Consider the following 14,270-nt stretch of genomic DNA (forward strand, 5'->3'; position numbering starts at 1 on the left):
GGGGCCGGTTTTATTCAATATCTTCATAAATGATCTGGAGGATGGTGTGGATTGCACTCTCAGCAAATTTGCGGATGATACTAAACTGGGAGGAGTGGTAGATACGCTGGAGGGGAGGGATAGGATACAGAAGGACCTAGACCAATTGGAAGATTGGGCCAAAAGGAATCTGATGAGGTTCAATAAGGATAAGTGCAGGGTCCTGCACTTAGGACGGAAGAACCCAATGCACAGCTACAGACTAGGGACCGAATGGCTAGGCAGCAGTTCTGCAGAAAAGGACCTAGGGGTGACAGTGGACGAGAAGCTGGATATGAGTCAGCAGTGTGCCCTTGTTGCCAAGAAGGCCAATGGCATTTTGGGATGTATAAGTAGGGGCATAGCGAGCAGATCGAGGGACGTGATCGTTCCCCTCTATTCGACATTGGTGAGGCCTCATCTGGAGTACTGTGTCCAGTTTTGGGCCCCACACTTCAAGAAGGATGTGGATAAATTGGAGAGAGTCCAGCGAAGGGCAACAAAAATGATTAGGGGACTGGAACACATGAGTTATGAGGAGAGGCTGAGGGAGCTGGGATTGTTTAGCCTGCAGAAGAGAAGAATGAGGGGGGATTTGATAGCTGCTTTCAACTACCTGAAAGGGGGTTCCAAAGAGGATGGCTCTAGACTGTTCTCAATGGTAGCAGATGACAGAACGAGGAGTAATGGTCTCAAGTTGCAGTGGGGGAGGTTTAGATTGGATATTAGGAAAAACTTTTTCACTAAGAGGGTGGTGAAACACTGGAATGCGTTACCTAGGGAGGTGGTAGAATCTCCTTCCTTAGAGGTTTTTAAGGTCAGGCTTGACAAAGCCCTGGCTGGGATGATTTAACTGGGAATTGGTCCTGCTTTGAGCAGGGGGTTGGACTAGATGACCTTCTGGGGTCCCTTCCAACCCTGATATTCTATGATTCTATGATTCTATGAGTCAGTTTAGAGCAGGACACATAGCCCAGGAGAGGTGTGTCTCCTAAGTTCAGTAGGTGTTCTTTTCCCACTATCCAGTGGGGGCTAGAGAGTAAACAAAGAGGCTGTGAGTGTCTGAAGAGTCTTTTGCAAAGATCACAGTCCTGTGCTAATGCCTCTCCTCCTTGCATGGTATCTGATGGAGCCAAGTGTCTTGGGGTTTTCGCAGTGCATCTGTAAAACATTTACAAAATGTTTTCTGGATGACCTGGGAGCATAAGTCTGTGATAATACTGTTATAACAGTAGAGTTTTATTTAATACCGTGCAAGTTTATTTTTAATGATTTTTCCTGTTTATAAATTTAGTCTTTGCTGATGTATAAAGTGTGCTTCTGCTCCCAAAGCCATTATTTCTGTGCATATTTAGCTTGTAGCTTTTTTTTTATTTTTACATTGTAAAGCTCAGAATAAACTTGCTTTGATAATACTCCACTCACTTTGTGTCTGCTATTTATAGTTAAAAAGAACAGTGAGATAAGGAGAGAGGAAAGCAACCTAACATGACTACCCTAAACAGTGTAGAAGAATCACAGAGACAATGCTTAGCTCTGAGGATTTCAAATAAACAAATTAAGGGTTACTTAGGGATAGCTTAAAGAATTTCATTACTCTTTTCGAAGAAACCCACCAAAATCCTTTGCTATTGTTGATTTTGGGTCTTTGTGACATGTAGACAAATCCTTAAGACAAAATTCAAAATTTTGTTTCACATAGGAAAGTGTAGTAATAATACCTAGCTCTTCTATAGCAATTTTCATCTGTAGCTCTCCGGTACCCAAATCAGCTTAACTCTGCCTTCAGATACCCCCACTCTCCACCCAAAATACAGATAGATGTGCACCTAGACTCCATAAATTTCCAACATTACACATTCCCCTGCTCTGTAGCTTACTTGATGTGTGCACCACCCATTGTGTGTGTCACCTACTTTATCAGAGGACTGCCACTAACCCAACACACACTTCCTTGATGACATAAAAAATATAAGAAGCAAGACAGTTATAAGTATGAAAGGCCCGTCACACGTCTAACTTTGCTTTCTAATATATTTCCCATCTGGCAGGAGCTGGAACCTTTACTATGATTTTATGCCTTTACTATTCAAAGACGATAGGATCCCTGAGTTTGTCAATGTCTGAAATGAAAAACAATCTGACTATGGAACATGAGTGTTTTTCTTCAAAAGCTCCTAAATGAGTTAGGCTGACTACCAACAGAACTTGTGCTAAGTCACTTACGGACTTTTGAAAATCCCGCCCATACTTTGCTGCACAAAGGCAAGTGCTTATTAAGTGTCTATAGTGAAATAGCAAATAAATAGATAAATAAATAGGGGTTTATTAGATAGCCAGCTGCCAAAGCACCTGGACAAACTATCAGCAGTAGCTAGAATATAACTTGTGAACAAGTTGTAATACTCTCAATGCTTGTTATAAGCAAGTATCTGCCTTATAAAGAGAGCAAACAAGGGACAGGGGGAGGGATAAAAGGACAAAGTTATGGTTACCATCATGCTGTATTTCCATACTTTCCCATGCTTGGAGTTCTGTCTGTGTTTTGTTTATGTAGTAAACTTTGAAATTCCTGGTTTTCAGATATTGATGGTTAACAAAATGTTTATGAAATTTCCCCTCCAAAAATTATGGTACACATTTACAGCCTTAACTTCAATTCAATCAAGACTTTAGTCTGGGAATTTTGTTTTAGTTTATCTGAAGTTTGATAACTGCTTATAATAGTCTCCAACTTCCTCCCAACAATAATATTATCATTATAATCAATCTTATGGTGAAAGATGGGGGGCTTGAGAGAAAGCTATTACCAACCTTACATTGGAACTGAAACTACAGTAATTTAATAAAATAAATAATGAAATTAAAAACAAGTGCCAACCTGGAAAATCACTAATTATTACTGACACAAAGCTAGTAAAAAGAAAAGGAGTACTTGTGGCACCTTAGAGACTAACAAGTACTCCTTTTCTTTTTGCGAATACAGACTAACACGGCTGCTACTCTGAAACAAAGCTAGTAACAATTCACAGTTTAAGTGCTGAGAGGTGTTGGGTATTCTGTGCTTCCCCATGTCATTGCATTACATTTTTACTGATTTGCGCATGTGTCTATAATATACATTCCTTTTTCTTCGCAAATGTTGATCATATTTTGAACCAATAATAATGATGGATCATTTTACATCCCTAAAAAGGTTCATATTAACTCTCTTAAGCTGTGATTAAATGTGCACCACCTGGTGGCCTGCTCCTACAACAGCAGTCTGAATTTCTAAGCAACCAGATGCACCTTGATGTATTGCTCTATATGGATTTACAACATATTTTTGCAGCACACCCAACAAAAGGTCTTGAGATTAATGACAAACATGCATTATCACTTTAGTAGACAAAAGAATCTGCAGAGGTAGGTTGACGAGGTTCAAGTAAAGCTGCCTATCTAGGAGTACGGTGAGCTAAAAATGTGTGACATTTCAATTAAGTTTATAAATGGAAAATGTTTCTAAAAATATGCCAGAATGGAAGACAAAGTGAGTGTCAGAGATAATTGTCATCATTTTGTAAGTACCATATATCATTCTCACCATAACTCTTGTCAACAGGGAAAGAAGAGATATCCTTGTTGTTTTATTTTTGGAAGACGTTTAGATGCTGCAGTGGTAAGGGCAATATAGGAATTCACATAGGAAAAACTCTGCCCCAAGTACACTGCTGCATTCATTTCCTCCCTTTGCTCCCTTAGCTGAAAGGCCTGGATGTAACAAACTGCTCCCTTGTTTTCTTCTTCTGTGTTATACCCCACCTGCATTCCACAAAGGGGGATTGAGCTCTGCATGAGGAGCTTACCCTCCATGCATAAGTCTTGAGGTAGATGATCCGGACCATTGCTACTTAGCAGAAGACTCAATAACACTTCACTTGTGACAGGATGACAGGCTCTATTGTTAGGAGCCTGGATTAAGAAAGCTTTAAGTATTCACCAACCCCTATTTGTGGTTTGGTTCCCTCCTCCTAAAGCACGTCCAAGTTCCCAGCATATATAACACACACAAAAGCTGTAGGATACTGGGCTGCTCCATCTCCTTACTCTGATAGCCTCTTTCTTTCACAACATCCTTCATAGACTTGCATCAATGTTGCATTGCTATTACTGATGCTTTTAGATCTTGACATACAACATTATTTTCTGATGCTGCATTGGCACTGTGAAGGGGTGTTACAATACCATTACTAAATCTAATGTGCCTGAGCAATAACAAATTGTAAGACTCCATTGTTTCAACCATTTTTAAATATTGCCCACTGAGATTCAGCCAGATGCAATGGAGATAGAAAATTAGACATTACAAGCAAGCATTACAAGGGAATTGCCAGCTTAAACCTAACTATAACAGAACTACCACAGTACTACTTTTTTTTTTTTTTTTTTGCTCTAGCTTTGGCAATAGTAACCTTCAGTCAGGAATGTTAAGGCGTCCTCCAGCACAGTTCCTTTCTCAGTTCCAGAAGGCTTCTCCTCTGATGTCCTGCTAACATTCCAAGATATTTCTCTTACAATATCCTGCTTCAATTCCAAGGTGGGCATCCTCCCCCACACATCCCTTACGAATTTCACAATGTTCCAAGATAAAAACCTACCAGAGAATGTCCAAACAAGGAGAGACTTCAGTCCAATGTGAGAGGGTATGAATGCTTAACAGAAATAGCTATGAAAAATTAATAATCAACACAATTCACTGAGCCTTTTAAAGTCAACTCTCCTCTAAGATGGCCACAATTCACTAGTGTTAACAGAGATACCTGTAAAGTCAGTGCATAAGTTAAAAGTTTCATTGTATCTCCCTGCATAAAAAACATGGCTATTTAGACGCTACCTATAATGGTCAGTGAAGTGGACATAGATGACTAAAACACTTCCAAAACCAAATAGTTTAATTTGATTACAGCAGACAGACCTATTAGGGCTTTTATAGGCCATGCCAGCATTCTGAAGAGAGGGGAGAGTTATTTGCAGAAAGTAAATAAAGTTTACAGACCTTCTTTTAGAGCACAATACTTGACATATTGTATACGTTTCATTTAAAGAAATCTTCTCCAAGACAAAAGGTTTTACATATGTCACATAAACCACTGCCATACAAGCTCATCTCTCTGTCATCACATAAGTGATTTCTTTAAGGCAGCTTTTTCCTGATCCAAGCTGCAGAATGAATTTAAGCATACAGTATGAAAAATGGTTCCAAAAACCACATTTTACAGGTAGGATTGGAAGTACCCACAGCTGTTCCTGAAAAGCTACTTAATTCAACAGACGTTCAGCTATATGGTTCAGGAGAGAGTTCTGGGGAAGCCTATGCACTAGGCAATAATGGGTTTCTGAAGGACTGGCAGGGATATTGGCACTAGACCTTTCATGCTTTGGAATGTTTTGGACTAGCCCCAACTGAGCAGCAAGACCTCAGCAAGATCTCCGAAGCTATTAGAAGCATCAACATTGTCAAGGTTCCTCCCCCACTCTGAACTCTAGGGTACAGATGTGGGGACCTGCATGAAAAACCTCCTAAGCTTATCTTTACCAGCTTAGGTCAAAACTTCCCCAAGGTACAAAATATTCCACCCGTTGTCCTTGGACTTGCCGCTACCACCACCAAACTAATACTGGTTACTGGGGAAGAGCTGTTTGGACGCGTCCTTCCCCCCAAAATACTTCCCAAAACCTTGCACCCCACTTCCTGGACAAGGTTTGGTAAAAAGCCTCACCAATTTGCATAGGTGACCACAGACCCAAACCCTTGGATCTGAGAACAATGAAAAAGCATTCAGTTTTTTACAAGAAGACTTTTAATAAAAAATAGAAGTAAATAGAAATAAAGAAATCCCCCTTGTAAAATCAGGATGGTAGATATCTTACAGGGTAATTAGATTCAAAAACATAGAGAACCCGTCTAGGCAAAACCTTAAGTTACAAAAAAGATACACAGACAGAAATAGTTATTCTATTCAGCACAATTCTTTTCTCAGCCATTTAAAGAAATCATAATCTAACACATACCTAGCTAGATTACTTACTAAAAGTTCTAAGACTCCATTCCTGTTCTGTCCCCGGCCAAGACGACTACAGACAGACACAGACCCTTTGTTTCTCTCCCTCCTCCCAGCTTTTGAAAGTATCTTGTCTCCTCATTGGTCATTTTGGTCAGGTGCCAGCGAGGTTACCTTTAGCTTCTTAACCCTTTACAGGTGAGAGGAGCTTTCCCCTGGCCAGGAGGGATTTCAAAGGGGTTTACCCTTCCCTTTATATTTATGACAAACATATTAATAGCCACGCTGTAACAATCAGAAAGTCAACAGTTTGTATTTGCCCTCACAAAAGCAGGACGCTGCAAGACACCAAGCAATATATATCTAAGGGAAGCTAATAGGATATTAGTTAATCCCAACCTTTTACCTTGTGTCTCTGGGTGAGGTGGACCACACCACAAACCATTTGTATAGATTTAAAGTTTCTTTATTTTTAGGCCAAGTCACCAGCTGAAAATACCCCATTTAATAAGACTGACTGGGGACGGAGTTAAAGGTGTGGCTCCACCTGTGAAACGCCCCCTCATCCCACTCTGTGGTGAGGAGAAGCAATAGGAATCCTTGTGTGGCTCTGTATATGTAAGTAAAAGACTGAGCAGAGAAAATAGCTTAGAAAAGTGTAGTTAGTGTAGCTTAGAAAAATAAGCAAGCAGTGGCAGTATTTTCTCTGTGCTCACCTGCTGATAGAGGTCAGACAAAGGACATTCATTAGTGCAAAATATACTTATTACTTTACATTCTGTGGTTCAATTTTAAAACCCACATACTCTCCATTTAAAATGGTGATTTGCTCTCATAGGTATGTACATAAACATAGGGCGGCAACTCTTAGCAGAGGTTCTCTCACTGTTTTGTGAGAGCAATATGATATGTTTGCTAGGTCTGTGAATGGATCCTATATTCCTACTTCTTTTAGACTTTGTGAGCCAAATTTGGGATGAATGTTTGATACCCTCATACATCACCTCACTGACAAAAAAAAACAAACAACAACAACCTATGAAACCTAGGCCTGGTGGTGTTTATAGCCCCATTTTCTCTCCAAATATTTTTCTTTGGGACCTGTCTCTTCTCTGGGGCATACCTGCACCTGACAGCTCCTACTGGGACCAACTTTGTCCATACCTCATTTTTGTTTTTCACTTTGTAAATACAACCAGTGGTGCAGCAGCACAGAATATACAGAACAGTACTCTACTCAAACATATCCTACAAATACATTGGGCTCCTTCTGTCTTGTTAAGTGCCACAATACATTATAGACCTAAATCTGAAAAGGCTTTTGTGATGGTTTGCAAGGTACTCAGGACTGAGAGTCACCTTGTCACCCTGCCGCTTCTAGCAAGAGGGAGTTTTGCCTGTTGTGGCTGGGGTTTAGCAAGCTAACACCACCAGCCTTTCAGCCACTCAAGCACTCTCTTCTGGTCTATGCCAGCCCCATCTCTGCTTGAAGATTAACAAGAGGTACATCCCAGTCCCTTTGTATCATTCCCCTGTGATATCCAGCCCCTGACATTGGCTACTCATAGAAATCCCAGCTCTTCTGCTCCCAAAGGAGCAGTAACCCCAGTTTATTAGTTTTACTTTCACTTCTCCTGTATAAGGCACAGCAATTCTAAACACTTATAATAAACCAAAATAAGGTTTATTTAAGAAAGAATACAGAGTGATGGAAACAAATGGTTACAATACAAAACAAAAAAATGAAACTCAAACTGGGGCCTACACTTATCAATTGTTACCTTTCCTTTTTTAATAAAGCCGGTTTTCCTCCCAAAGTTCAGTCTATTGCAGAGCTGTCTGACTTTACAGGAACCAGGATCCAATCTTTCATGAAACACACTGCTCAGCAAGATGTCTCCTCAGTGGCCGGATGTAGAGTGTCTTTCCCAACACTGTGGTATACAGAGTCAGTCTTTTGTCTTTATTCCCAAACAAACAGGGTAATCACCTGTCGGTTATAGTGTTCCTTTTAACCTCCACGTGGTTTTGATGTTTATTGTTTATCTTGGACGGTTTTTTCAACTGATTTTTCTTGTATTGGTGCAACTATGGACAGTTGAGCAATGCATTACCTTGCTGCCTGCCAATGGCGGGGGCAGAGGACAGGCCCACCAACAGCAATTCAAGGCCCCAAGGCCAGAACTGTCCTTAGGTGGTGCGGGGCCCGAGGCTGAAGTGACAAAAGGGTCACTTCCGGGACCGATCGTGCTGGCCAATCGCACCGGGCCGCGGGTCCCCCAAAGCATGGAGTCCGGAGCGGTCACTCCGATATGCCATACCCTAGGGATGGCTCTCCCCAGGGCAGAACAGTCAATGGTCCCCTTAGAAAGGTCCACCTGACACGGGGTGGCGCTGCGCCTGCATTGGCTGGTGCCCAGCGAGCTGCCGGCTGCGCTGCTGGGCGTGCTCTTCTGGCCCAGCCAGGGCTTCCACATGCCTGCCTGCCTGGCTGCCTTTGCTGCTGCCGGTATCACCCCGCAAGCCCTGCGGCCTGCCCGGGCAATTTAAAAGGGCCCGGGGCTCCTGGCCACCACTGCTGTGGTAGCAATGGCATCAGCTGGGAGCCCCAGGCCCTTTTAAATTGCCTGGACCCCTGGGCAATTGCCCCCTTTGCCCCCCCTACCCCCAGCAGGCCTGGTGGAGGCGAGCCCTCAGCTAGCAGGCCGAGAGGAATGAGCAGTGGTGGGGCCATGGGGGAGAGGAGCCGGGGGTGGGGCCAGAGGGCAGAGAGAAGCACTGGGCTGGCTGGCTGAGAGGAGTCTAGCGGTGGGCGGGGGAGAGGAGCCAGGGATTGGAGAGGAGTCAACGGCAGGCAGGGCCTTGGGGCGCAGCACAAGTGTAACGGGCCAGGCCAGGGCCATTCCATGCATGGGCCTGGCACCACTGGTGCCATTGTAAACCCGGTACTGACATAATCAGCTGGCCAGGGATGGGAAACAACTCCCTCCCTCTTGAATGGGCTATTACTGAGAAATATCATTCCCTGGTGACTCACTTTCCTTCCAAGACTATAAGGCATAGTTTTCAATATAGTTACATTATTCTTTAAATACTACCCATACACACATCTCAGAATTATTATAAGTATTGATAAGCTACAAGCTATCAGTAGAGACCTCACATACTACCCTTCCTGGACAAAGACCAAAAAAACAGTGTATTAGGTGCACTGAGTTTGTCAGGTGTGAGACAGGAGTTGCTTGTAAAGAACGGTGAACCCGTTGCCCATTGATATCACTAGGTTTCTGTGTTCCAGCTTTATAAGACAGTCCTTTGTGAAAAGATAAAATAGAGAGATGGCTATGGGAAAAGTAGTGAATGTATATAATTACATTTCTGGGGTATGTACATCCTTCCTACCTGTCCAGATATTATTGTATCTTTTCCAGTTGCTCCTGTTAGTTTCTCCATCTGTTCCATGGTAGATAATGCTGTAAGCAAGGCAGCATCTGACAGACCCTTCTAGCCAGGACTGATTAGAGCCTGCAAGCTATTCCTTGGTGTTGATTGGAAGCACTTGTTCATTTAATATCTACAGTGCACCAAGGTTAGGGTAAGGGCAAGCTTTTAGTGCCCAGCATTAAGGGAAGTGCTTTAAATATACAGCCCAGTAGTCATGTACCTTTTCTCCCTGTAATCCCTCTTTAATTGTTCCATTTTTATCCAGGCAATTAGTTTTAGCTTTTATGACAGAAGCTACTTGTCAATTTGTCCAAAAAGTCATAATTTCAAATGAATTCTGTGAGGAGGAGGTCAGCAATCAGACAGCCATCATGTGATCCCCCTCCATACCTTCCTTAATTACTAATTAGGTTTCCACAGAGCCATGACAGCCAGTACTGTATTTGAATACATTTTGTGCAGTGGTCAGTATACAGCAATATCCTGTGCTTAAGCAAATGTATTGCCTTTCTCAGTATGCTACAAAAAATGAATACGTGCTAATCCTTTTTGCTCTATCTGTTAGGGTTTTGATGACTGCTTCCTCTTCAGCTAAGCTGCAAAGCACAGCACACAAAGCATGAAGACCTCCCCCGTCCTTTTAAAAAAAATGTTTGAACCACTGTTAGCAGTAAAAGCAAGAGGGACCGTCTGTGACGCAGTAACTTATTGCTTTCCCATCACCATACAGCATCTTCACAGAGATGCGCTACAGTGGCACAGCTGCATCACTGTAGTGCTTCTTGTGTAGACCTGCCCTCAGTCTCTCTAGTTTTGTCAGCTCTGGCTAGTTGGAGTGAATTCTCTGGACCATGCAAGCCGCATTTTTTTTGAGGACTCTGGTGGGGGTGTTTGCTGGTTTTATTTTCATGGTGTCATTGCTTCTCACATTGAGTGTTGTATTATTGCATTGTGTTCAGAACCAGAACCCTTGCATGGGTGAGTGGGGATGGGAAATGGTGGTGGAAGGAGGAGTGCAAGGAGCCTCTCTCATTTTGTACCTATTCACAACATCCAGTCTCTCTCTGTGGGGGGCACAACAATGAGCATTAGCTGCATAAAAGCAACAAGGAAGGACAAAGCTTTTCCATTCTTCACACCCCAGCTAGTCTTTTTGACCTTGGAAGGCACCACCCAAGGGGTGATTCAGCAGGCATACTTCCGCTGCACATCCAGGAGGCACAGAGCTCCTCCAGGGTGGAAGATCAAGTGCCTCCCATAACACATACAGACCCGGTCCTTCCTCTTTCTTCAAGGTGTTTCACAAAGCTTTTGCCATTGCATACCACATAATGGTGCTCACTGAACAGTGACGGTGTTGGATTGCTGGCTGAGTTCTGCATTTTATCATGTATTGGAACTTAGATATGAGATCAAAAACAGTAGATCATGGTTATGCCCTACAGTGAGCTCTGGGTTCACACTTCTGCCAGTTACATGAGCTGCAGCTGATAGCCTAGCGCAAGAAGATGGAATGCTTACCCTGCTCCAAACAGAATATACACATATTGTTCATGATCTGAATTTATCCTCTTCCTGGGTTTTGTCTTCATTTAACAAACACCACCAGCAACTTCACCCTAAGTTTCCTCCTGGGTTTGGGGGTCTTTTTTAGAATTTTCCCTGTAAGACCCTTCTTACCCTGGAGATAGTTCCCTCCTCCTGAAAAAGGCATACTAAAGGCTCAGATCTCTTAGACTGGAGCTAATAGGACCCACCTGACAGGATGAGTCAGCAGAAGTCTAGCACTTTCATTAGGGCTATTCTGCTGACAATCCCTGCAGTCCTATGCAGGACCCTAGAATCTCTGCTGTCACATATTATTGGTGTTTTTTCATGAGTAACTAGAAACTTCAATTTTCCTTACAATTAGTTTTAATGAATACTGGAAGACCCTCAGGAACTAAAGTAATGTGTATACAAGAGACTAAAGCTGTGACAGAACCATAGGGAACTTGCATTGAATTTGTATACTGTATAATATTACAATCCTAAGGCAAAACAATAAACTGATGGAAAATAACATGAATGAGTGCCTCTCATTTTCTGAAATATACTTTTCCATAGTGAGTAATTCAACACTGCAACCTGATGCTTTTGCCACAAAATCACTGTGCATCATTACAGGCTAGCAAAAGACAGGGGAAAATAAATCTAAGAGTTGTTTGATGAGAGGTTTTGGGAAGACAAATTGATAACAGAGCAAACTCTGTGCTGATATGTGGCCAGCAGAACCCAGTGCAGTCACAGAGTTTATAGATTTTTATTTAGAGATTTTTAAAATGATCTATAATGGTAGCATGGGACAAAGATTGTTGAAAGGAGGAATGCCTTGCTAGACACTTAGTATTACTCCTTGCACCCCACAAATAAAGTCGTCTAACCAAGTCCTAAGTAATGATTCTGTAACATAAAGTAAACCAGGCACCAAACTTTTTAAGAGTCACGTCTGAGGATTACAGCTAGTTGCTTGACCTGGGTTCTGTCTCTAACCCACAGCATCATACAGCAACTCAGCATCAGTCTCGGTGGAAAAGATTTCAAATGGGTAAATACTGAGATCCCAGCGATTAGATACAAGTCACCTTTCACCACCTCTCCATATGCATCCTGTGCTCATTGAAATCAATAGAAAAACTCCCATCAATTGTAATGGTACAGTTTAAATGAATTGGGCCAGACCCTGTAAAGAACCCCTGCATGGTACCCCATTAGCTCAGTGAGATTTCCATGCACCTGTGATTCAGGTCCTTTGTGTGTACTGAAATCACAAAAAATGGATAAGACTGCAAATGGCAATGGTATCATAAGCAATATTACTTTGATCTCCATTCTTTTCAGAGGATATTAAATGCTTCATAAAGAAGTACATTCTATGTCAAATTGTCCATGTATAATTCAGTAACTGTACAGTTCTTCACAGCAAAAACATTAAAATGATGAATCCCAGAATTGTAAAATCAATACAAAATCTTTTCAAATATTACATGAAGTTGATACATGAAAGGAATTCTGGTTGAATTTAATAATGTATCAGCATTACAGGAAAAGTGCCCATAGTGCCAACATACATATGTCTAGATGGCAACTGGCAATTACTGTAATATAATGTACTGTATAAATTAAGAATATATGCATTATGCACATAGACTGAATCACCTTGGTAATAAAAGGAAACATTTATGAACCATTCAAAGAGTGATACACTTAAGCCCAGAAATTTAGTATTTAGTTAATTCCAAAGTGACTTAGTTTCATTATCTATTCCCAATGGACAGAACAAGCTAATCTATCATTCATAAAAGGTATCCAATAGTGAAAGAGGCTATAGCCCAGATCATTAATGGTATTTAGGCTACTAACTTCCATGGAAATCAATGAGAGCTATGTTCATAGAATCATAGAATATCAGGGTTGGAAGGGACCCCAGAAGGTCATCTAGTCCAACCCCCTGCTCGAAGCAGGACCAATTCCCAGTTAAATCATCCCAGCCAGGGCTTTGTCAAGCCTGACCTTAAAAACCTCTAAGGAAGGAGATTCTACCACCTCCCTAGGTAACGCATTCCAGTGTTTCACCACCCTCTTAGTGAAAAAGTTTTTCCTAATATCCAATCTAAACCTCCCCCACTGCAACTTGAGACCATTACTCCTCGTTCTGTCATCTGCTACCATTGAGAACAGTCTACAGCCATCCTCTTTGGAACCCCCTTTCAGGTAGTTGAAAGCAGCTATCAAATCCCCCCTCATTCTTCTCTTCTGCAGGCTAAACAATCCCAGTTCCCTCAGCCTCTCCTCATAACTCATGTGTTCCAGACCCCTAATCATTTTTGTTGCCCTTCACTGGACTCTCTCCAATTTATCCACATCCTTCTTGAAGTGTGGGGCCCAAAACTGGACACAGTACTCCAGATGAGGCCTCACCAATGTCGAATAGAGGGGGACGATCACGTCCCTCGATCTGCTCGCTATGCCCCTACTTATACATCCCAAAATGCCATTGGCCTTCTTGGCAACAAGGGCACACTGCTGACTCATATCCAGCTTCTCGTCCACTGTCCCCCCTAGGTCCTTTTCCGCAGAACTGCTGCCTAGCCATTCGGTCCCTAGTCTGTAGCTGTGCATAGGGTTCTTCCGTCCTAAGTGCAGGACCCTGCACTTATCCTTATTGAACCTCATCAGATTTCTTTTGGCCCAATCCTCCAATTTGTCTAGGTCCTTCTGTATCCTATCCCTCCCCTCCAGCGTATCTCCTAAATAACTTTCAGGATCTGGACCTACAAACCTGTTTCACAACCCTGTGTACCCTCACATTTGCTGATGAAGTCAACTGGAGTTGAGGATGATCAGGACCCTACTGGACTGAGGCCACAGTTGGATTCTGTCAAAGATAGATTGTAGTTTTCCACTTACCTGAAACCATTCTGTATACAATACTGGAGGAACACAAAGATCTTAAACTTGATCTTTAACTTTACATTGAATTAATCTCTATTAGACAAAGTTTGACAACATATTTCACATACTACCAGACATTTATACTGACAATACATACATGGTCCAGCAGACCAGGTCTCTCAGATGAGACACCACAATACCCATTAGAGGAACTGGATGTTTGCCTTGGGGCATTGAAATATAATGAGCTAAAAATTTATCCATTCTCCAAACTGTGTTAACCTGATTTCATTTAATAACTGGATGGAAATACCCATTTCTCTAAAACTG

This window comes from Lepidochelys kempii, chromosome 11 (assembly GCF_965140285.1).
Source record: "Lepidochelys kempii isolate rLepKem1 chromosome 11, rLepKem1.hap1, whole genome shotgun sequence".
In the NCBI taxonomy this organism is placed as follows: Eukaryota; Metazoa; Chordata; order Testudines; family Cheloniidae; genus Lepidochelys; species Lepidochelys kempii.